We start from the raw sequence: 21,504 nt of genomic DNA, 5'->3' as shown, positions 1-21,504 counted from the left end.
AATGAATATAAATAAATGAAAACCGCGTGAGGCCACAATTTCAGTGGATTCAGAGACCTACTTGCAGCTCATCTACATGCCCAAGGGGGTCTGTGTTCCAGGAAATAATAAAAAAAAGTAAGTTATTAAAAAGAATGCTTCAGCTTTAGCTGCCTTGATGAGTCTCCAAAAATACTGGGGAGTAGTTCTCCGGCTAGAAGTTTATGGGAAAGCTCCAGGGGAGGAGGTGAAGTCAGTAGTTAGAGATGTGGGCACAGAAGCAGTATTGAGCTCTGTGATGGTGTGGACACTATTCCTCCTGGTCAGGGTTGCCAGATAAAACACAGGGTAACCAGTTAAATTTTAGTTTCAGATAAACAACAAATAAATATTTAGTATCAGTGTGTCCCATACAATATTTGGGATATACTAAAATTATTCATTATTTATCAGAAATTTAAATCTAGCTGGGCGTCCTGTATTTTTATTTGCTAAACCTGGCAACCTTTTTCCCGTCCATTCTACTGTGGTTGGATGCCCTCCCTTGGATTTGCTATACCTCTATCCTCTGTGTACCCATTCTGCCAATGGTTCCCCTTTTATCTCTAGATGCCCTTCAGTTTGATCTCTCACTGACAAGGATACAATGATGATTTTAGACTGGATGAAATGAGGGCACTTTGTTACCATCACTCTACTCTCAAAAACATGGGAAGAGTAAAACCAGGTGTATCTGTGCCTGTGTGTGAGAGAGAGAAAAAGGGCAAAAAAGTGAAATGATGAATCAGTAAGAAAGAAGTTTAAGGTTTACTCTTTTGAGATAATCATGACAACTAAAAAAGTAGTGCAGGGGCCACAGAAGGAAGTAGTACAACACGTGTGTGATTAAGATAGAGAAGTGGCTTCTGGGAAGAAATTAGGGAAAAATCCTTGAGGTTTACAGAGAATTGCCAACTTCTTGTCAAAGAGAGTGAACTATTTTTGAAAATCAGATGGTGTGGGAGTACTGCTAGTTGCTAATTCCAATCCCCATTCTCCACTTTTTCTTTAAAATCAAAACTCTGAATTCTGACTTCCATCGAGGCAGCAATGTGTCTGGCTAAAACATACATTTCCCATCAGCTCTTGCATGTAGAAATAGCCATGTGACAAGTTGTGGCCAGTGAGATGTAAACAGAAGATTGGTGGACATCCCTGGGGAATCATTCCTTTCTCAATATAGGTGCTACCTCTTCTTCCTTTTTGCATCCTTCTTATTTCTGCCTTGAGTGCAGAAATAAGGCAAGGGGTGGAATAGTCATCTTGAGAGCGTGAAGCAACCGTGAGCGTGAAAGCCAAATGCTAAGAGTGGCAGTTCAGAAAGGCAGAAGGAGCCTAAGACAGTCCAGAGGCCTTAATCAACCCCACCCACTGATGTTGCATCATTACTAGGAGATTATTGCCGTCTCTTTCTATGCTATAAAGTTGGTACATCTAACTCTTCAGTAAAACGGTCACTGATGTGTAAATTAGAAATGTGTACTTGGTTCATACAGCTTTTGACTTCAGAGACATTTTCCTAAGTAATTTAAATCTAATGACTTCTGGGACATTTGCTTGTCTTGAGACTGGGACAGTGACAGGAGAAGTACATCTGTCACGTATTGAAAGCCCCAGCAAAAGCAGGGATTCAGGTTTTAATTTCTTGCACCTGGTATTTCTAGCATATATTTCCTTTTTCATTTGTCTGCTTTCCCCAGACACACCCTATATTGATAATGGCCACATTTAGCACAGTGAGTGCAGTCCTTTAATTGAATGCAGTTGTATAATAAAACAGTAGAAGTCACATTATACTCAGGCTAGTTGCTTGATCTAGGGAACTCCAAGGAACATTCAAGAGTAGGGAGAAAGGAGGTTGCTGAGAAGGTAGATGTTTGTGGAATTCTCTTAGACCTAGTATTTGAAAGCGTGGGGCATATTCCTTCCTTTACATGTATGGTCTCCTTGCTTAGTAGCTGAGTCCAGGTTTCACTGCAACAATGTACTCAGCTTAAAAAAAAACAAAAAAACAAAAAAAACTTTATTTCCTAGTCTCCCCTGCACCTAGTGGTGGTCATATGACACAGTTCAGGGAAGGAGTTTGAGGGATTTTAGGCTGCGGAATTGACACTTTTAGCTAAGAGTTGTAGCTGTGGCTCATATCTGATTTGCAGATGTGTTTTGCTTGGTCCACAGAGATTTCTTTTTAAAAAATGGGTAATTTCTTATATAAATCCAGATTTCTAGATCTCTAAAAATATGATACAGTAGATCTTGCATGCTCATGTTGCAAAAATGGGCTGTAATTTAGTAATACCACAGTCCCCAACTCTTCTTACTTTCTTATTGCTGCCTGTTTCACTCCTTCGCTTTGACTCTCTCACCCTGTAGGTGTCTGTCTTGTAACATCTTCCCTAAACCATAGTCTGTTTCTCTCTCACTCTTTTTTCCCTTTCTCTGTTTTATGCCATGTTTTATCTGTCTGTGCCTCAGCTATGGGTGACTGCTGCATCCCAAAGCTTACACACTTATGAGGACTAAATTACCATACCCAAAGAATGCTGCTTCAAAGCTGGGGCATGTGTGAGTGAATGAATGGGATTACTATTCATTAACCTTAATATTTTTAGGTAAACTAACAAACAGTTGTCCTCGAGTTCACCCCAACTATGGTGACCCTGTGTGTGTGAGAGTAGAACTGTGCTCCACAGGGTTTCCAAGGCTGTGAACTTTCAGATACCGATCACTAAGCCTGTCTTCTGAGACACCTCTGGGCAGGTTCAAACTGCCAGCCTCTGCGGCTAGTGGTCCAGCGCTTAACTCTTTGTACCATCCAGGAACTCCCATAAATAGGTATGATAATATATAAAGACTATGCTTTTTGCACCCTTATTGGCAGGAACTTTTTGCCAGAGGGCTGTTGCTGATGCAGCTGGAGATAAAAAAAGATAGCTGATGAAATTCCAGAAGGGAGCCCAGTACAAAATGAAAGAACATTGGGGTTGGGAGGGGAGAGTGGACAGCCTGGAATCTATTGATTGGTTTTCTGAAGTTTTATTTATTTATTAAATCAATTTAAACACAGTTAACATTTGTTGAATGCTTACTGTGTGCTGGGCTTTTAGTTCGTTTTAAACCTGTAACTTTAACTGGTTAACAAATTCACAAGTAATAGTAAGGTCATAAGAGATAAACAAAAATACAATATGGTGATATGTAATTCTTATCCTGCCTAGTCAAACAGCAAGACAACGTATATGATGAGGGCGTTTGAAGCATGTCAAATTTTGAAAGTAATCTACTTAGCAAACACTTAAGTATTTCTTTACTACAGAAGTTAAGAAGTAGGTGTATGTAATGGTATCCCTGAGGATTCCTACTCTTTGGACTTCATTCAGAGGAAGGCACGTTGCTGTCTATTGATTGTGCAATATTTTGTGGTCTGTACCCCTGTTGCCATCATGGAGAGCCTAATTAAAGTCACTTGGAAAGAAATATAATAACCCAGAAGATACTCATCAGTTCTCATTTGTTTAGTGACCAGTGCATCTCTCATGAAACCAGCAAATCAAGCATGCTTTTACTTTTAAAATTCACATTGTCTTTCCTCCCAAAGATGACTTTTGTTTAAATATTCAATGATTTTTTCATTGCTGTTATAGGCTCTATGACTTTGCCTGTTATTAAAGCAAAGCTCTTCTGATCATGGTTCTTCAGGTCTCCTCTGAACTCCTTCACTGAATGGGGTTACAGCTACACATTTGTACATATAAGCCACCGATCTGAGCCAGCAGATTCTCCACCTCTCTGTCCTGACAGTTTGTCTACATTGATTTTGTCCAGCCTGGTAAAGTATCTTCGAGTAGCGTGCAGTCAAGTAATTCCAACTAGTTCATCTTTGGGGACATCATGGAAAAGGAAGTCTCCACTTATTCTTTCAATTTGGATCAAACAATTCAGCGTGTAAAATATCCCCCTTTCCATTCTCGAGCAAATCCTTTATCTACAAGGATCAAAAAAAAAAAAAAAAAAAAAGATCAAAGATCCCACTTATTCTTTGAGTGACTTCCTCCCATTTACATGTTGAAACAATCTCCTTTTATTGGTTTTTAAGACACTTTACTGGGTTAAGACACTTACAAGGTGCTTTTCAAATTCTTTCTGGTACAGTTATTATTTTCCTCATTTTTAGTTTACTGGGTGTCTTTATCCTGTTCACATGAGCTCTCTTGCCAGTTTGGGGAAAATTCCCTATTTTTTCTCTAGTAATTTATATGGCTTTACCAGTTCTTTTTTTAGCTTCTACCCCAAAATGCTTGTTACTTTTATTTCTTGGTACAAACTTTTCATGGAAGGCAAGGGGAAAAGTATATAGGATTTTCTTGTGCGTTATTGACTTTTTAAAGTACTTGCTTTCAATTATCTCCTGGGTGGGGCCTACATTTATCATATTTTCCTTTTTAAAAATCTAGAGTGCCTGAAACACGTTTTTTGGTTTTCCTCTGTCTCACGAGGATGAAGAATTTAATTGTTTTTAATTCTTACTGAGTGCTTCACCCACAGCAATGTCTAGAGTCCATTTCTGATCCTGTCTGGAATGAAAGCCTGCTCTATTTTCTGTTATTACGGGTTGTAGAAAACATCCTCAAATTATTAACCCCTCCCCCATCTCTCATCCTGATTGAGCAGTTGGTCATTTACGTTTAGATGATGAAAGCATTCTTTTATTAGTATCTGGACTAATATTTTAGCTTTGCCAATTCTTTTAACACTTTCTGTCTTATCATACCACTCAGGAAATCCATACTATACATATTTCTGGATATAGAAGTTTTAACATGAATTGTTTTAAAAATAGAAAAGCTTTTATATAAAAAGTTATAACACACACTGCTGCTGTGGAGTTTATTCAACAAATATTTTTTGAGTGTCTACTCTATACCAGAAAAACCCTGGTGGCATAGTGGTTAAGAGCTATGGCAGCTAAGCAAAAGGTCAGCAGTTGGAATCCACCAGGCGCTCCTTGGAAACTGTATGGGGCAGTTCTGCTCTGTCCTATAGGGTCAATATGAGTTGAAATTGACTGCACTGCAGTGGATTTGTTTTTCTTACTATATACCAGTTCTGGGCATGGAGGATAAGCAGGGAACAAAATCAAGGTCCATACGCTTACATTCTAGAGACAAAAAAAAATAATTCATGAAATGTTGATAAGAGCTCAGAAGAAAAATCAAGTGGGATAACCATTTACAGCAGCCCTTTTCTATCAGTTCCACGGGAGAATTAAACACTAATGTCCTAAAGCAGCTGTTATGTACAATGAATTAACTTCTATGCAACTAGAAGGATGTTAGCTATGTACCATCCTTGGGAGGTATGAAAAAGTCACTGACATTGTTTTCTCTAGGGAAATTCTCTCACAGAACCCTGGTTAAGAAAGGCTTGGTTAGAGAGCACCAGTTGCTGGAGGAAATGCTTCTTTGGATCATTTGACCAGGGAAGGCCTCTCTGACAAGGACTCCTTTAAGCAAAGACTTGTTCAGTGAGGGAGAGAGGGCCCTGTGCGTACATGGGGGCAGAAGATTCCATCCAGAGAGAGTAGTGTGTTCCTGCAACAAGTGTGGGCTTGGAGTATTGGAGGAAAAGTTAAGAAGATAGTTGTAGCTGGAGCTAAGTTATCAAGGGGCAGAGAAGTGGGGCCGAGTTATATATGTGAGGCAAGTAGACTGAGAAACAGATAATGAATGAGGGCCTAGATGTGCTTTATACAAATTCATATTCTCAAGTAAGCATCTCTTTGTTTCCTGTTGCCTCTGTTTATAATGATGACACCCATAAAGGGGAAAAAAATTTTTTTTCTAGTTTAAAATTCACAGTATTCATGCTAGTTAAATACCAATGAAATCTGCCCTTGTTTTACCCAATAGATAGAGCTACAAGTTTACAAGGCGAAAAACATTCCTTCCCATTTGGATGCTGTGAAATATATTTTTAGAAGCATCAGAGCAGGATGGAAGCTAGTTTGAAGGCTCACACATTGGGCTTCCATATTTTTCGTGTCAAAAATAAAGTCACTTTAGAAAAAGACAGCTGTTGTTAGGAGAGCATTCTGAGGGGACCTCACTAATTGAGTTAAAAACTGAGTCAAGCTCCACTACATTACACATCATTCCATAGAAAAACTCTGTGCAACAACAGCATCCCGATGCCTAATTAAAAATAAAAATAATAATGACAGAACTTCCTACAATCCCTGTAAAGAGAACTGAGAATCCCTTGGAGTTTTTTTTTTTTTTTTTTTTTTTTTTTAAATGGAATGGCCCTCCTATATTTAGCCAGCATGGCAAACTAAACTAATATCATAGCTCTTTTATTTGAGGGCTTGCGTATGTGTAGATGCTCTCTATCAGGAGATCCAGTTTGGACTCGCATTTGACCAATAATGACTTCAGGACTGTTACATGAGAGAAGTAACAGGAGACTCTGGGGTGAGTCCTGGGGATCTGCATTTTAACAAGTACCCCTGGTGACTCCTTACACACTTTGGGAAAAGCCTCAGAGAATAACTGTTAATGATATTCAACCAGGAATTTGCTTTTGGTAAGAGAGGCATAGAATAAGTGAAGATAGCACTAGAGAGCTGGTCAGCTTGGCATGGTTGACAAAGATAATAGGTTCTTTTTGAAACATTCAGCTAATCAACTGGAATGAAACTGAGTTGTGGACCTGGCTTTTCAATTTGTACCACTGAAATGTCCTTGGTGTATTTATTTCCTATGAATTGTTTTTGGCCTTTCTTATGTATTCTCACATATTGTGTGGAAAATGCCCTCTGTTTTCACAGTCTTCGTGTCATTAGTGATCTGTGTTGCAGACGTGACTTTTCCTTGTGAGAGAATGACTCCATTGATCTAGCAACTTACGCAGGTGTTCTCACACATGCTGGATAGCAAATCACCTGTGGGACTTTTTAAACCTATAGCTACCCAGGTTCCAGGCCTCACACCAAGCAGAACCTCTGGGCACAGGGGCCCCAAATCTACACCCTTAAAACCTTTACTGCACAGCCACACTTCAGAACCACTGGTTTAATGATAAACCCGAAATCAAACCCATTGCCGTGGAGTCGATTCTGACTCATAGCGACCCTATATGACAGAGAAGACCTGCCCCATAGGGCTTCCAAGGTTGTAATCTTCACAGAAGCAGGTCGCCACATCTTTCTCCCATGATAAGCCTGGTGGGTTTAAACCACTGAGTTTTGGTTAACAGTCAAGCACTTTACCACTGAGCCACCAGGACTCCTCCAGTTGGTTTAATGCTGAAACCAAGTCAAACCAAATCCACTGTCATCAGGTTGATTCCGAGTGATAGCAACTGTAAAAGATGGCAAAGGAAATTTTCTTTGAGACTTCAAATGTATTTTTCACCATTGGACAGCTGTTTATTCCTGCTGTAACCAGAACTTGATTTAACGTGTTCCCAGAAACTCTGAATTTTATGCTATGCCTGCTCTGATACTGAGCAATGTGATGAACAATGTCCGAGGTTACTGATTGGGCTTCACTTCTAGTCCTGATAAGACACACTGACAAGGATGAAGTTTTCTCTAAATGGCAGTTTAGTCCCCTTGATGAGTAAAGTGAGTAATAACTGCTTGAAGCAATGTGGTAGAATATCACACCACCTGGTCTGAAGGTTTTGGAGAATTTAGCCCTTACACTCTTGGAGCATATCAGGGACAACACTGGGCAATAAGAGCTTGATTATGCTGAACAGCAAAGCTCCTAGATGGCCAGTCTGTACACTAAGTTCAGGTCAAGTTTGAGAGATGGCGGAGGCAATGGGCTTCTTGAAGTCCTGACTCTGGAATTACAGAAGAGTATCTGGAAAATTTTTTAAGACTTCTCGCTATGAGTCGGAATCAACTCGACAGCACTGCTTTTTTTTTAAGGCAGGTTAGTTTACAACCACTCTAGCTTAGGCTGCAAAGATCAGATACCTGCATCTTTTTCCTGTATTCCAAGCTCCCTCCCTGAACTTGCCCTTGGAGTTCTATAACAGAGTGTAAATTCCACAAAGTAGCGGGCACTTTAAGCCAGAGTCTGGTAAAGCTGCCACTCAGAAACTCATGCCCAATATTTTAGAACACAGTCCTGTTGCTTCCAAGGATCATACAGTCCCCATCTCTACTTTCCACACTCCAGTCCCAAGTTGGCATAGGTTGTTGTCCCTTAGCCTAAGGGTGGGTGGTGCGGGAATTAAACACAGCACAGAGGTGGAAGGTCAGGGGTTCCGATCCACCAGCTGCTCCTGGGACAAAGCAGTCTGCTTCCCTAAAGATTTACAGCCTTGGAAACCCTACGGGGCAATTGTACCCTGTCCTGTAGGGTCCTATGAGTCCAAATCGACACCACAGCAGTGGGTTTCCTTGGCGGGTTTTTCCCCTCAGCCGCTGCCCAAACTATGAGCGTCATCAGGACACCCAGTGCTTAGTCAGTCACTGGAATGCTCTGCATCACTGGAGGAAGAGGTCTCAAAACTTGAAAATAACATGGGTCAGGTGTAAAACCTACGCTTTCTGACAGATTTCCTTAAAATCTTGCTCCTCAAGGGTGGTCCTCGGACCAGGAGCAGCATCACCACCACCTGGGAGCTAGTTAGAAAGCTGGAATCTCAGGTTCGTACCCCAAACTTACTGGATCAGAATCTGCATTTTAACAAGACACCCAGGTAATGACTATTCATATTAGGATTTTGGAAACTAACAGATGTAGCCAATGATCAATCCAGGGCTTCTCAGTCCCCCAACAAGCAGGCTTAGTCTTCCCGTGCACGCCTCGCATCCTCCGCGCTGTAGCAACAAGCTCCACAGAGACTTCGGAGCCTTTGCAGCCAAGGGCAATTTGGTGATTGGCTGCTGTGGCCACGTGACCGGCGCTGGGCCTCCCGTGCTAGCGGATTGGCTGTCGCGGACGCTGACGGGCAGGGCAGGGGCGGGCCAGAGCCTGGTCGCAGGGGCGCGCGCGTGGACCAGAGGGGCGAAGGCGCGAGAGCGCTAGTGCGCGTGCGCGAGCGGCGGGGCTTTCCTCGCGCCTTTGGAGGGAGCCCGAGCGTTTCTCCTGAGGTGAGCGACGCCTTGGGGTTGCCCGCCCCACCCCTCCGCCCCACCCCTCCGCCGGGTCGGGTGAGCGGGATGGGCAGGGCCGGCGGGTCGGGGCTAGTCTGGGGCTAACCCGCCCCGCCCCGGGAGGCCCACTTCTGAGGTGGCCGCAGACCCAGGCTCAGCCACCCCCTCGGTGCCTCGGTTTCCCTTTCGTACCCTCTTACGCATCTCTACATCCTCCCCACCCCGGAGATGGGGCCGCCCGAGGGGAGTTGCCCGCCTGGCAGCGTCGCCTCCGCCTTTGTTTCCCGCCCAGAGGGATGCTGGCAGGTAAAGGGCGCTGGTGGTGAGGTGGGGGCGTTCCAGGCGCGGACCCGGGCTGGGGCCCAGCAGAAGGTGGCATTAATGCAGCGGGAAAATGAAGGAAGAAATGGAGTGTCACGTTAAAGTGGCCCAGGCCTTGGGACGCGAACCTCTGAAGCCTCGGGACCCGCACTGATCCCGGGGCTGTGAGCGACGCCGAATTGCAGGCGCAGCTGTGCAGAAGCGCTCTCTGCCCCGGTGCGGGCGGGGTGGGGGCGGCGTGACCCGGGACCGAGCCCGAGTGCCGCCCGGAGAAGCTTCTCTGCCCGCTGGACCTGCAGGCGAGCCCTGGTCCCAGGTTCCCCGCAGCTGGGCGCTCTGAGTGGGCTGAAGGGCCCAGGTTCCCCGCAGGTGGGCGCTCTGAGTGGGCTGAAAGGCCCAGGTTCCCCGCAGCTGGGCGCTCTGAGCGGGCTGAAGGGCCCGGGTTCCCCGCAGGTGGGCGCTCTGAGTGGGCTGAAGGGCCCGGGTTCCCCGCAGGTGGGCGCTCTGAGCGGGCTGAAGGGCCCGGGTTCCCCACAGTTGGGCGCTCTGAGCGGGCTGAAGGGCCCGGGTTCCCCGCAGGTGGGCGCTCTGAGCGGGCTGAAGGGCCCGGGTTCCCCGCAGTTGGGCGCTCTGAGTGGGCTGAAGGGCCCAGGTTCCCCGCAGGTGGGTGCTCTGAGCGGGCTGAAGGACCCAGGTTCCCCGCAGTTGGGCGCTCTGAGTGGGCTGAAGGGCCCAGGTTCCCCGCAGGTGGGCGCTCTGATTGGGCTGACGGGCCCAGGTTCCCCGCAGGTGAGCGCTCTGAGTGGGCTGAAGGGCCCAGGTTCCCCGCAGTTGGGCGCTCTGAGTGGGCTGAAGGAACCCAGAGATTCGTTATAGGGGTAACAATGTTCTAAGCAGTTGGGCGCTGGCGGAGCAGGTCTAAATGAGATCCTTAATTGGTGACTGGTAAATTGTGAGGAAGGAAATGCGTGCAGTGAACTGCGGACCAGGTCAGCACACTGAGATTCTTCTTCAAGAAGACAGATTTTGTGTGCGTGTGTGTGGGGTGGGGGGTCTCTGTAAACTGAGGTTTTTCGGGGCCTGTCCAAGCGGGTAATTACTTGTTTTCTGCTTATTAATGGACTGTAGGGAGAGGAACGCAGGGTCTAAATTAAGCCTCTTCAGACCTCCTTAGTTCTTTGAAAAGTGTTTGAAGAAGACCATTTGGCTGGCAGAAGAGGGATGTGTGGGGAGGGAATCTCTCGTGTAAACCGTTCTTTGCAAAGGAGAAGTGTGTGCAGCAGTTTCAGAGCAGATTAAAACTGCAGGGTATCGCCTACCTCTCTCCTCCATTTCCGCAGACCTGCAATAGGCAGGGCATACTGTACATCCTTATAGTGAAACATAAAAAGTCCCTTCAGTTTTCCAGTGGTTAACTACTTTGTTAATTTTACTGTATTCTGGAGTTTCAATGTAATCTGCTTAGAATTTATTCTGGCATGAGATTGACAAAGATCTTTATTTACCTGATTGCCTGGAGACATCCTGATACCTTTTCAAAGCCCTTTTATTCCTCTTCTTGCTACAGATTTGTTTCTTTAGGAAACAGTATGATTTTCAAACATCTAAGACATACTCCAGAGATGGATTATCCAATGAGCAAGGTACACATGGAGTTACTTGTGCCTACTTACTAGTGTGTAGTCAAAATTTTACCTGTTTTTCACCACATGAAAGTGGTGATGAAACCCCCGTGAAATTGTGCACTACTGATTGGTAAGTAAACACAATTAAGCTTGTTGCACACCTTGCTTAATGTAATCCCATGAGTACCTTGCTTACTGCTTAATCCGCCCCTGCATCCTGACAAAATGTCTACACTTGATAGGAAACCAGTTAGCTTGACAAGGCAAAAAAAAAAAAAAAATTGAAGAGGGAGCACTTAGATTTGTTAGGAAGCAGAGAACTCTGAGGTGCGCAAAAGTAGAAGAAGTTGCTGTGAAGCTCAGGGTCACTGGGAACATAACAACTGTTCCTAGTAAAGTGAAATATAGGTTGTCGGCTAATAGTTTGGAACACAAAGCAAATTCTTGGGGATAACTTAAAATTTTGCCTAAAATTTTTAAGTTTGTATTGGTGATGGTGGGGGAAGGAGTCCTGAAGTTTGAGAGAGGTAGTATAACTTGAAAAAGTATATGCTTCTGGTCTAATGAAAAAATGTCATTTTTGTCATGCAGGCAGTTCCTGGATGACGAACGAGTTCCTCTCCTAAATCTCTCTTTAAGTTGAATTTGTACGTAAGTCGGAACAGTTAGGTACCGTTTGTATCTAACGTCAGTTAATCAAATGTTTGTCTTACGATGTAGTGTTCCTTTTCTATACGTAAACATTAAAGAATCATTTCCAACTACACTAAAATATCTTTAACATGATAATATGGTAATAATAACAGTGTTCTAATGTGCTTCCCTAAGTAATGCCAGTTTATTATTATGAACCATTGTATATACCTCACATTTTTAATTTAAATAGGCTCTATGGGGATTGGTTTGTAACTACAGGTTGCACGTTAGTGGCACATTTGTAACTGGGGACTGCCTGTGAAAACTACACAAAGGGCGTGCAGTTCTTATGTTGAGCCTACGGAAGGGGCTGTGAAAAGGTTGAAAAACACTGATCAGGTTAAGGAAGGAAAACCAGGAAGATTGGCAGGCTTAGTTCATCTTGAGGGACACAGCATATATCCGTCACCTATAGCGCAAGGTTTTATTTTCTGAATCAATGAAAACTCATTACTGTTACTTTCAAAACAACAAAATCATTTCCTTTCTGTTGTTTCTGCCCCTTGGTTTAGGCACTGGGAGGATGGAGAGCAAATGAAAGAGATTAGAGTCTGACCTCCATGCCTAAACAGTAGTGTCCTTTGAGAAGGATCTGTGTCACATTGTGTACATGTAAGAGCCTTCACATTGAGAGGGGTCTGAGCACCTTCCTTAGGATGTGAGATGGAGCTAGATAGCATAGCCACAGGTCAGGGCTGGGAGTGCTATTATCTGCTACTGAAGCAGTGGGGGAAAAGGAGAGCCAGGAAATGCTGAATTCAGTGCCGCTCTTGCATTTGGAACATTGAGGAGGCATTTCCAGACAGAAGTGCCTCATTGTTGGCTAGCCTGGCTTTGCTTTACATGGCTTCCAGACGACCTGCCAGTCACAATGGAGGCTCCTGTGGAGGTTACACATCTCAGGTTGTAGCTTATGCTTATAATGTGCTCTAGAAAAGAAAGGCTCCCAAAGACAGAAATCTAGGCTGTCATTCCTGTCACCCATAAAATAGGCTTCCAGAAAGCAGATTGTGCCCTCCCTACCAGCAGGTGGCACTGCTGTCTCTGGGAATTCCTGGAGGAGATGAAATAATGGAGCTGGCAAACCAGCAGTGTGTAGCCTCTAGTCTAGAAGATCTCAAGAAGCTTTGTGAGATCTCAGTCAAAGAGAAGCTCAAAGAAAATAGTTGTGAAAGCGAAACTGTTTCTATAGGAGTAATGGGTGTTGTGGGGACTGAGGGATCGTTGTGGTTACTTTGCTGGGTGTGTGTGTCTGTAGTGGGGGAGAAGGCAGAATGTAACCTACCAATTAAGCATCATAATACAGGGTTTGAAAGCACTTTGCATAAATTGGTTAATTGAATGTGAAGTTGAAATCATAATTCAATCAAATTTCCCCATAACTTCATAGTTTCTACTTCTTTGCTTGTAAAGCTAGTCTACACACATGGGTGGGATTCTGGAAATATACATTATTGGATCAGTATCAGTAATGTATATAATCACATACCTTGAAAGTAGGGGTGAGAGTATTAGTAAAAACTGTTGGTTAATTAGTCTCTATACTTCAGAGCTGACACAGAAGGCAGATCAAAGTTATTCTCAAATCAGTTTGTTCTAAAACTTGAAACTTCCTCCTAAGTATGGATTTTCTTAAATTCTGTCCTTTTGAGATTTTATTCACAACCCAAAACTTGGACATTGGTTTCATTGACCTTAGGAGCCAGAGTCATTCATCCATTCTCTCTTTGGAAATAACTAGGTGGCTGTTGTTTGAAATGGATTTTGTAGACATGATGTTTGAGGGAAATGGGTGCTGTTGCCATTGATGGGAGGGTTACAGTGTATAATGAGGCCCTCAGCTTTGACCCTGACCCAGGTAGAGTACACTGCCTTTGGTGCCAGTACCCCAGTCACCTGCTTCCTCTTACAGTTTGTATTCTATGCCCAGCTTATTTGAGGTTTATTTCTGTCTCTCTTCAAATAAACTGATGAGCTTGTTTTTACTAGCAATGACGAATCCTAGAATTCTGCTGGTGCTAGCTCAACATTATTAGTCATTAGGGAGATGCAAATCAAAACCACAATGCCATACCACCTCACCCCGACTACAATGGGTATAATTAAAAAAAAAAAAGCAAAATAACAGGTGTTGGAGAGGATGTGGAGAAATTGGAACCCTTGTTCATTGCTGGTGGGAATGCAAGATGCCACAGTCGCTGTGGAAAACAGTTTGGTGGTTCCTCAAAAAAGTTAATCGTAGAACATATGACCCAGCAGTTCCAGTCCTAAGCATGTGGCCCAAGGAACTGAAAGCAGGGATGCAAACAGCAACCTGTATACCAGTGTTCATTGGAGCAGAATTCACAATAGCCAAAACCTGAAAACAAGGGAAATGTCCATCAAGAGATGAATGGATAAACAAAATGTGGAATATACATAACAATGGGCTATTATTCAGCCATGAAATCCTGATACATGCTATAAGGTGGATGAACCTGGAAAACGTTATGTTGAGCAAAATAAGTCAGTCACGGCAAGATACTGTTTGATCCTTCTTACATGAAATAGGCAAATCTTTATAGAGACCAGAGCTTATTAGTGATTGCCGAGGTGGGAGGGAAGAGTAAATGGGAAGTCAGTGCTTAGGGGCCACTGAGTTCCTGTTAATGGTGGTGGGATAATTTGGAAAAGGATAATGGTAATGGGTGTACAACATTTTCAATGTAATCAATGTCACTGAATTGTACATGTAAAAATTGTTGGAGGAAAAAATCCTGCTAGTACTAAATAGCAATAGTCACAACAGCTTGTTAACATTTCCTCTTTATGTGACCCCAACTCTCTTCGCTTTTTGAACCTCAGTTTTCTCACCTGTTCACTGGGATTGGTGAAGTGGCAGGTGTTGCTTCAGATTCCTTCCAAGTCTGAAATTGTCTGACTAGGTGATTTGTGTAGGTATTTCTGAAGCCTCTGGAAAATTCTCGTTTAGAATTCATTTTCCTACTGTGAGTGTAGGGAGTCTTAGTCGTGTAGTGCTGCTATAACAAATACCACAAGTGAATGGCTTTAACAAAGAGAAGTTTATTCTCTCTCTGAGTCCAGTAGGCTAGAAGTCCAAACTTGGGGCGCTGGTTTTAGGGGAATGCTTCCTTTTTCTGTCGGTATGAGGTATGGTGGTATGAGGTCCCCAACTCTCTGCTTCCTTCCCTTTCCTTTTTATTTCTTGAGACATAAAAGGTGGTGCAGGCCACATCCCAGCGAAACTCCCTTTACATTGGTTCAGGGAGGTGACCTGGTAAGGGTGTTACCATCCCACCCTACCCGTCTTTAACATAAAATTACAATCACAAAATGGAGAACAGTCACAAAACCCTGGGAATCCTGGCCTAACCAAGTTGTTACACACATTTTGGGGGGACATAATACAATCCATGACATAGGGTGAGAAGAAATTTAAAGTCTCACTAATATTTATTTTGATAGCAAAGTTTTATTGTAAAATAAGAAACAGATATAAAAATGGGATATAAAAAGAGGCGAGGAGAAGGGATACAGGCGAAGAACGCAAATGTGCCTTCCAGAGTGCAAAGAAATTAGACTCTGAGCATCTGGGGGCAGTAAGACGTGGTGGTGGGTACAGATGCCACGTAAAAGCTGGAATCCTCCAGGGAGTGGGATGGGGCGAGGTTTCCTTGTAGGTGCTGAGGTTTACCTGGAGGCTAGACAGGACGTGGCTAGGCCAGCAGAAAAGGGACTTGGGAACTCCCTCCCCTTAACCAGCTGCCCAGTCAATCCATCAACCAACAGGGACAGGGACCAGCACTCCCCAGAGGCCCAGTCCCAGATGCCATATGATCTAAGAAGATTTTAAAGCCAGCAGCCTGGTGACTTCTGGCCCTCTGGGATCTTTGAGTCCTACACACATCATTTCATTAACCTCATGTCAAACCCCACGAGGTAGGTGGTGGGTGTCAGCATTTCACAGATGTGCACATTGCTGTCAGGAGGAGGGAAACACCTTGAGATAGTTTCCCTGGCTAGTCTGCTGGTGACCTAGGCTTCCAACCCAGGTATGGCCAGTTCTATGACTAGTTTTAAAATCTAATTCTTACATGCAGGAATGCTATCCTCTCTCTCCCAAGCATTGTTTATAGTAAAAACCTTAAAATCTAAGCTGCATTGTCCCAGCTGCCCTCATGCCCCCCAAATCACCAGTGTAGGCCAACATCTTTAGTGGAGGCCCAGACCAAGGTAAGTGAAAAGTTCCTGAGTGTTTTGGAGGCACACCTGTATGAAGCAGGGGTTCAAGCATGTGAATTTCAAAATGGTAGGGAAGGAAGGCAGGGGCAGGGTGTGTAAATGGGGGACAGGAAGTGAAGGACATCAGTCTGAGTCAGGCTGCTCTCTGTTGAACATAAGTTTTTTATGGCGGGAGGTAGATTGCCTTTTCTTAGACTTGGGAAGGCTGGATTGAGCCCTGTTCCCCTCTGGCTGCTTCCCAGTCTGGGCATCCTTGAGCTCCAAGGCCTCGTTGAGCTTTAGGAACATCTTGAAGCATTCATGGCCATGGATCTGAAGAGTGAAGTATTTTTCATCCAGTGGCTTCTTCTTTGGCTTGGTAGAGGAGCTGGTGCTGGTGGGCAGTGTTCACTTAGTGATCCTCCCCGAGCCTGGCTCAGGGCAAGGCTCCCACTTCTTATGGAAATTGTCTTCCTCTGTATATCTGTGTCTCCCAGGACAAGTACAAATATGCACCTCGAAACTGTTGTGTCCCAGCGGATTACCATTGGAGTCTTCCAGTGTGATGATGGTGAGGATGGGTTCCTGCCCCCCATGCAGGAGCTGTTACACATGAAGTTGAAGTGGATGGTGGTAGTCAGAACCGACCTCTGGTGGCTCCTAGGGCACCCCACACTATGTCATAGAGTGATGGTGTCCTCCAAATGCTCAGCATGCAGGTTTCCTCCCACTGGATAAGGTGCTGAGGAGGGTCTAAGCAATCACTATAGTCAGAGCGGCACTCAAGGTGGGGGCAGTGCTTCACGACCTCCATCATATGCTGACGTCTGGTAGATGGCCATGGTGTGAACACAGGTGCTGGGCGGGGATGTTGAGGTGACCCACAGCTGCACTGGACAGGCCTTTGCCAGCTGGCAAAACAGCATGTTAAGTTCAGGGGAGTACGTGTAGGTGACAGACTTGGCTGTCCCAGAATGCAAGAAGCCCAGACAGAAATGATAGGTGCTGGGTAGGTCTTCTGAGAAGGGACAGAGGATGACAGCGTCCAGGAGGTGGCTAGTGTAGGGGCTTCTGATATTCCTTGAGCCCCAGCTTGGCTTTCTAGCCAGTCTGCAGCATCTTCTGGGAGTAGCAGATCGTCTACTGCCTCTGCTGCTGGGGACAGTGAGGGGAACAGAACCAGCTTCTCAGGAAGGAGTTTCCCCAAGTATGAAAACGTCCCTTGACTCAGAGGGAGCTCAGTGCTGAGATCTGACTGAGGCTCCTCCATTGCAGCTCCAGGGAAGGCAGTCTGGCTATGGAGCCTCAGGGAAGTGTGTAACCTTCTTGGGAAGGACTCTCCAAGTCCAGAAAGAAGGTGCCCCCAGAGCCCAGCAGCTAGCTGTGCCCAGGATGGTGGCTTCGGGCTTTTGACTCGTTAATATTTCTTCCCAGATAGTTATGCATTATCTTAGTATCACAAAGTCATAGCTAGAAAGAATTCCAGAGATGGTTTAATTCAAACTTTTCATTTTATAGCCAGGAAGTTTCAATTCAGAAACTAGGTGACCTGACCAAGCTAACAGGGCTAGTTAGTGGCAGAAAACAAGGGGACTAAGACTGAAGCTTGGATCTCATCTGGATCTTCCAGTTCCCAGTGCTGCCTCCCTTCACTTGCCATCAGGACATAAAACATGCTTTGTCTGCAGGGCTGGGGCCAAGCAAATTCTCTGGGTAATTCCTTAATGTAGGATTTTAAAGGCACGTCATGAATAGTGTTGGGTTTGGGGAGAAAGTCAAGGTTAGACTTCTCTTTGCAGCTCATTCTTTTCTTCCCTGACTGATCCCGAGCAGGATTTTTCTGTGCATCTTTGGGTTTTTAAAACTTTTCTGCACACCGTCTGTTTCCTTTAAGAAAAAACTTTGACCATCCCAGAAGAGCCCTTCCCCAATCACTTGTTCTTAAATTGAAGTTCCTGAACTCCCTAAAAAAAAAAGGGCTGATATTGTCAGGGGTCATCCATGTGGTAGCATGTATCTGAACGTCATTTTTCCTAATGGCCGAATAATAATAGTCCATCGTGTGTATGTTCCAGGTTCTGTTTATCATCCGTTGGTGGACATTTGGGTTGTTTCTGTCTTTTGGCTGTTGTGAATAATGCTGCCTTGAAAATTTGTCTGCAAGTATCTGTTTGAGTGCCTGCTTTCAGATATTTTGGGTATATACCTAGGAGTGGAATTGCTGGGTCATATGGTAATTCTATGTTGAACGTTTCGAGAAACTGCCAAACTGTTTTCCACAGTGACTGCTGTTTTACAGTCCCACCAGCAATGCCCCAGGATTCTAATTTCTCCACATGACTTCCTTTTTAATGCTATGTGTTTTATCCTGCGTTTAACACATCGTTCTGAGGAGGGAGCCCTTGGCTTCAACAGACTGCCAGAGAAGCCCACGGTACAAAGAAGACTAATAACGCTCCAGTCTGCAGTAGATTCTGGAAAACCCCCGGGATGGGAGAATTCTTGATTGAGGAGTCAAAGGCCTTCTGGTGGAAGAGGGTTGTGAGGTGGGGTATGGAAATTCCTGGTAGTATTTTAATTTTTATTAAAAATACTTAAAATTGCTCACTAAATGAAGATATTCATATTTACTCATCTTAAATTAATAATGAATATGCAAGTATTGGAAACCCTGGTTGTATAGTGGTTAAGTGCTACAGCTGCTAACCAAGAGGTTGGCAGTTTGAATCCGCCATGCGCTCCTTGGAAACTCAATGGGGCGGTTCTACTCTGTCCTGTAGGGTCGCTATGAGTCAGAATCGACTCGACGGCAATGAGTTTGGCTTTTTTCATGCAAGTATTGATTTTCATTTACCATTCCTTGCTCAATAAGTTGTTGTTGTTAGGTGCTGTCAAGTTAGTTCTGACTCATAGCGACCCTGTGCACAACAGAACGAAACACTGCCCGGTCCTTAGCCATCCTTACAATCGTTGTTATGCTTGAGCTCATTGTTTCAGCCACTGTGTCAGTCCACCTCGTTGAGGTTCTTCCTCTTTTCTGCTGACCCTGTCCTCTGAAGCATGATGTCCTTCTCTAGGGACTGATCCCTCCTGACAACATCTCCAAAGTATGTGAGACACAGTCTTGCCATCCTTGCTTCTAAGGTGCATTCTGGCTGTACTTATTCTAAGACAGATTTGTTCATTCTTTTGGCGGTCCATGGTATATTCGATATTCTTCGCCAATACCACCGTTCAAAGGCGTCAGTTCTTCTTTGGTCTTATTCATTGTCTAGCTTTCACATGCAGATGATGTGATGGAAAATACCATGGCTTGGGTCAGACGCACCTTAGTCTTCAAGGGTGACATCTTTGCTCTTCAACACTTTGAAGACGTGCTTTGCAGCAGATTTATCCAGTGCAATGCGTCTTTTGATTTCTTGACTGCTGCTTCCATGGCTGTTGATTGTGGATCCAAGTAAAATGAAATCCTTGACAACTGCAATCTTTTCTCCTTTTATCATGATGTTGCTCATTGGCCCAGTTGTACTCCTACCTGATTTCACCAAGACATGTTCAAATTCACTTTGCTTTGTTGGAGATGACAACTGCGATTTGGTTTCCAGATATTCTGTGCCTTTCTGATTTATGACTTGGGAGTTTTTGACTCTTGTCTTTTACGTCAGTGATCCTACATCTGATGTTCTTCTCTAAGCACCTAGGACCCACCATCATCTCAGATGCAGGATAATTTACATGCCAGGAATACAAAAAGAAAAAAGCTTTAGATTTTTTTGTCTTCATGGCTCGCCACAGAAACCACTGTTGTTCTTCAGGGAACTCATTTATTTCCTTTTTCTGTTTGCTACCCCAAGCTCTCTCTTTTTCTAATTATCCCTGAATAGGAATGACTAGAGTTTGTATACATTGGAAACAAAATTCTGATTTTTGCCAGAAAGTAAAAAGAAGGAAATTTGCGTTTACATGATATTTTGGATACGTGGGACGTAACTTTATTAGGGCTCACTGCATTTTGAAGATCATTTTCCTGAAAAATCCCTTGCTGTGTACCATGTGACAGCTTGCCTGTATTTAGTACCCTGGTGGCCTTTCTTGTTGAATTTCACCTTCTGGGACCTTTTTGGGTATGGGCCAGAATCATATTTGTTCAGTGAAGCATAAAAGTACCCTTTCTTTACAAGGTTATCATTTAGTTTATTTAATGACAGAAAAAAAGTCAAATGTTTGCATTCTAATCCTACCACACCACTAAGTTACTGAGAGATTTTGGGGGCATCAGTGATTTCTCTGAATTTGATTCCTTGTCTTAGAAATAAGGGGGTGGGGAGGGGGGGAAGGGAGTGGTGGATAGTAACTCCTTAAATTCTTCCTATTCTCCAAACCCTGTGACTGTCAAATTCTATCTGATGCTCATACTAAACACATCCTAGAACTGCTGGCTAGTTGGGGATTCATTTATAATCAGTTAAAGTGAGGACCAGGAAAATTATTCTTTATATCTGCAAATCACTTTGTGGTTTACAAAACTATTCTCTAACTATCCCTTTTTACTCTCTCTTCTGTTCCTCTGAGGCCAGCAGCATTGACATCACCTGGGAACTTCCCAGAAAAGCACAATCTCAGACCTCACTGTGTCCTCCTGAGTTAGAATCTACATTTTACCAAGATGCTGAGGTGATGTGGACGCACAGGGAGTCTGAGAACTGCTGCTTTGTCTCATTCTGAGTCTCCTAATACGGTCGCGATGAGTTGGAACCAGTTCACCAACACCTAAGAACAGTGACAACAGTGACCCTCAGAGGAAGACAGGGTATTTTACAGATGAGGAAATCAAGACTCAGAGTTGTTAAGAAACTAAGTCAAGGTTGCTGTGCTTGTGTCTTATCCAAAATTTCTTGCTCTAAACCTTATGCAGCCAGGATGTTCGTTAGATGTGAGGATAGCAAAACTTCATGTCACGTACTTTGGACGCGTGATCAGGAGGGTCCAGGCAGTGAAGAACATCATGCTCGGAAAAATAGAGGGTCACCCAAAAAGAGAAAAACCCTCAATCGGACGGATTGACACAGTGACAGAAACAGTGGGCTTTAACATAGCAACTATTGTGAGGATGGCACAGAACCAGGCAGTGTTTCATTCTGTTGTACACAGGGTCTCTGTGAGTTAGAATTGATGGCACCTAACAACAGCTCTCTTCCTGATTGGGCTGGAGTCAGCCTTGTACAGGAGAGACTCCTGGCTGCCTAGCAGTCCATGTGGATAGTTCTAGCCAACTAGTGGCTGAGTTCTAGCCAGCAAAATGTGAGTGGAAGTAGGAAGTACTGTGATCCATTTCTAGGGAAAAGAGACAAACTGAATAACACCCATGCAAGCTCCTCCATTGTGTTTTCCACTGCTAGCTGGCTTGAAAGGAGAGGACTCCCTAGAGCATCCTTGGTCTTCGAGGCACAGGGGAGATTGGTGTACCCACAGGCATCTGGTTGCAGCAGGGAGTCATGCTCTGAACAAGGC

At 44.1% G+C, this 21,504-nt stretch overlaps 1 long non-coding RNA gene and 1 pseudogene across 2 annotated transcripts in view; one reads left to right on the top strand and one right to left on the bottom strand.

The window, feature by feature from the left end:
• Window positions 1-21,504, top strand: part of LOC104847334 (uncharacterized) — a 763,513-nt gene that overhangs the window by 501,743 nt on the left and 240,266 nt on the right. The gene's annotated exons all lie outside the window — the stretch shown is intronic.
• On the bottom strand, window positions 16,138-17,263 carry LOC135228779 (cellular tumor antigen p53-like; annotated as a pseudogene).

Source organism: Loxodonta africana, chromosome 27, assembly GCF_030014295.1.
Source record: "Loxodonta africana isolate mLoxAfr1 chromosome 27, mLoxAfr1.hap2, whole genome shotgun sequence".
NCBI lineage: Eukaryota > Metazoa > Chordata > Mammalia > Proboscidea > Elephantidae > Loxodonta > Loxodonta africana.
Note: the sequence above shows the minus strand (reverse complement) of the source record. Positions and strands in the feature narration are given on the sequence as shown.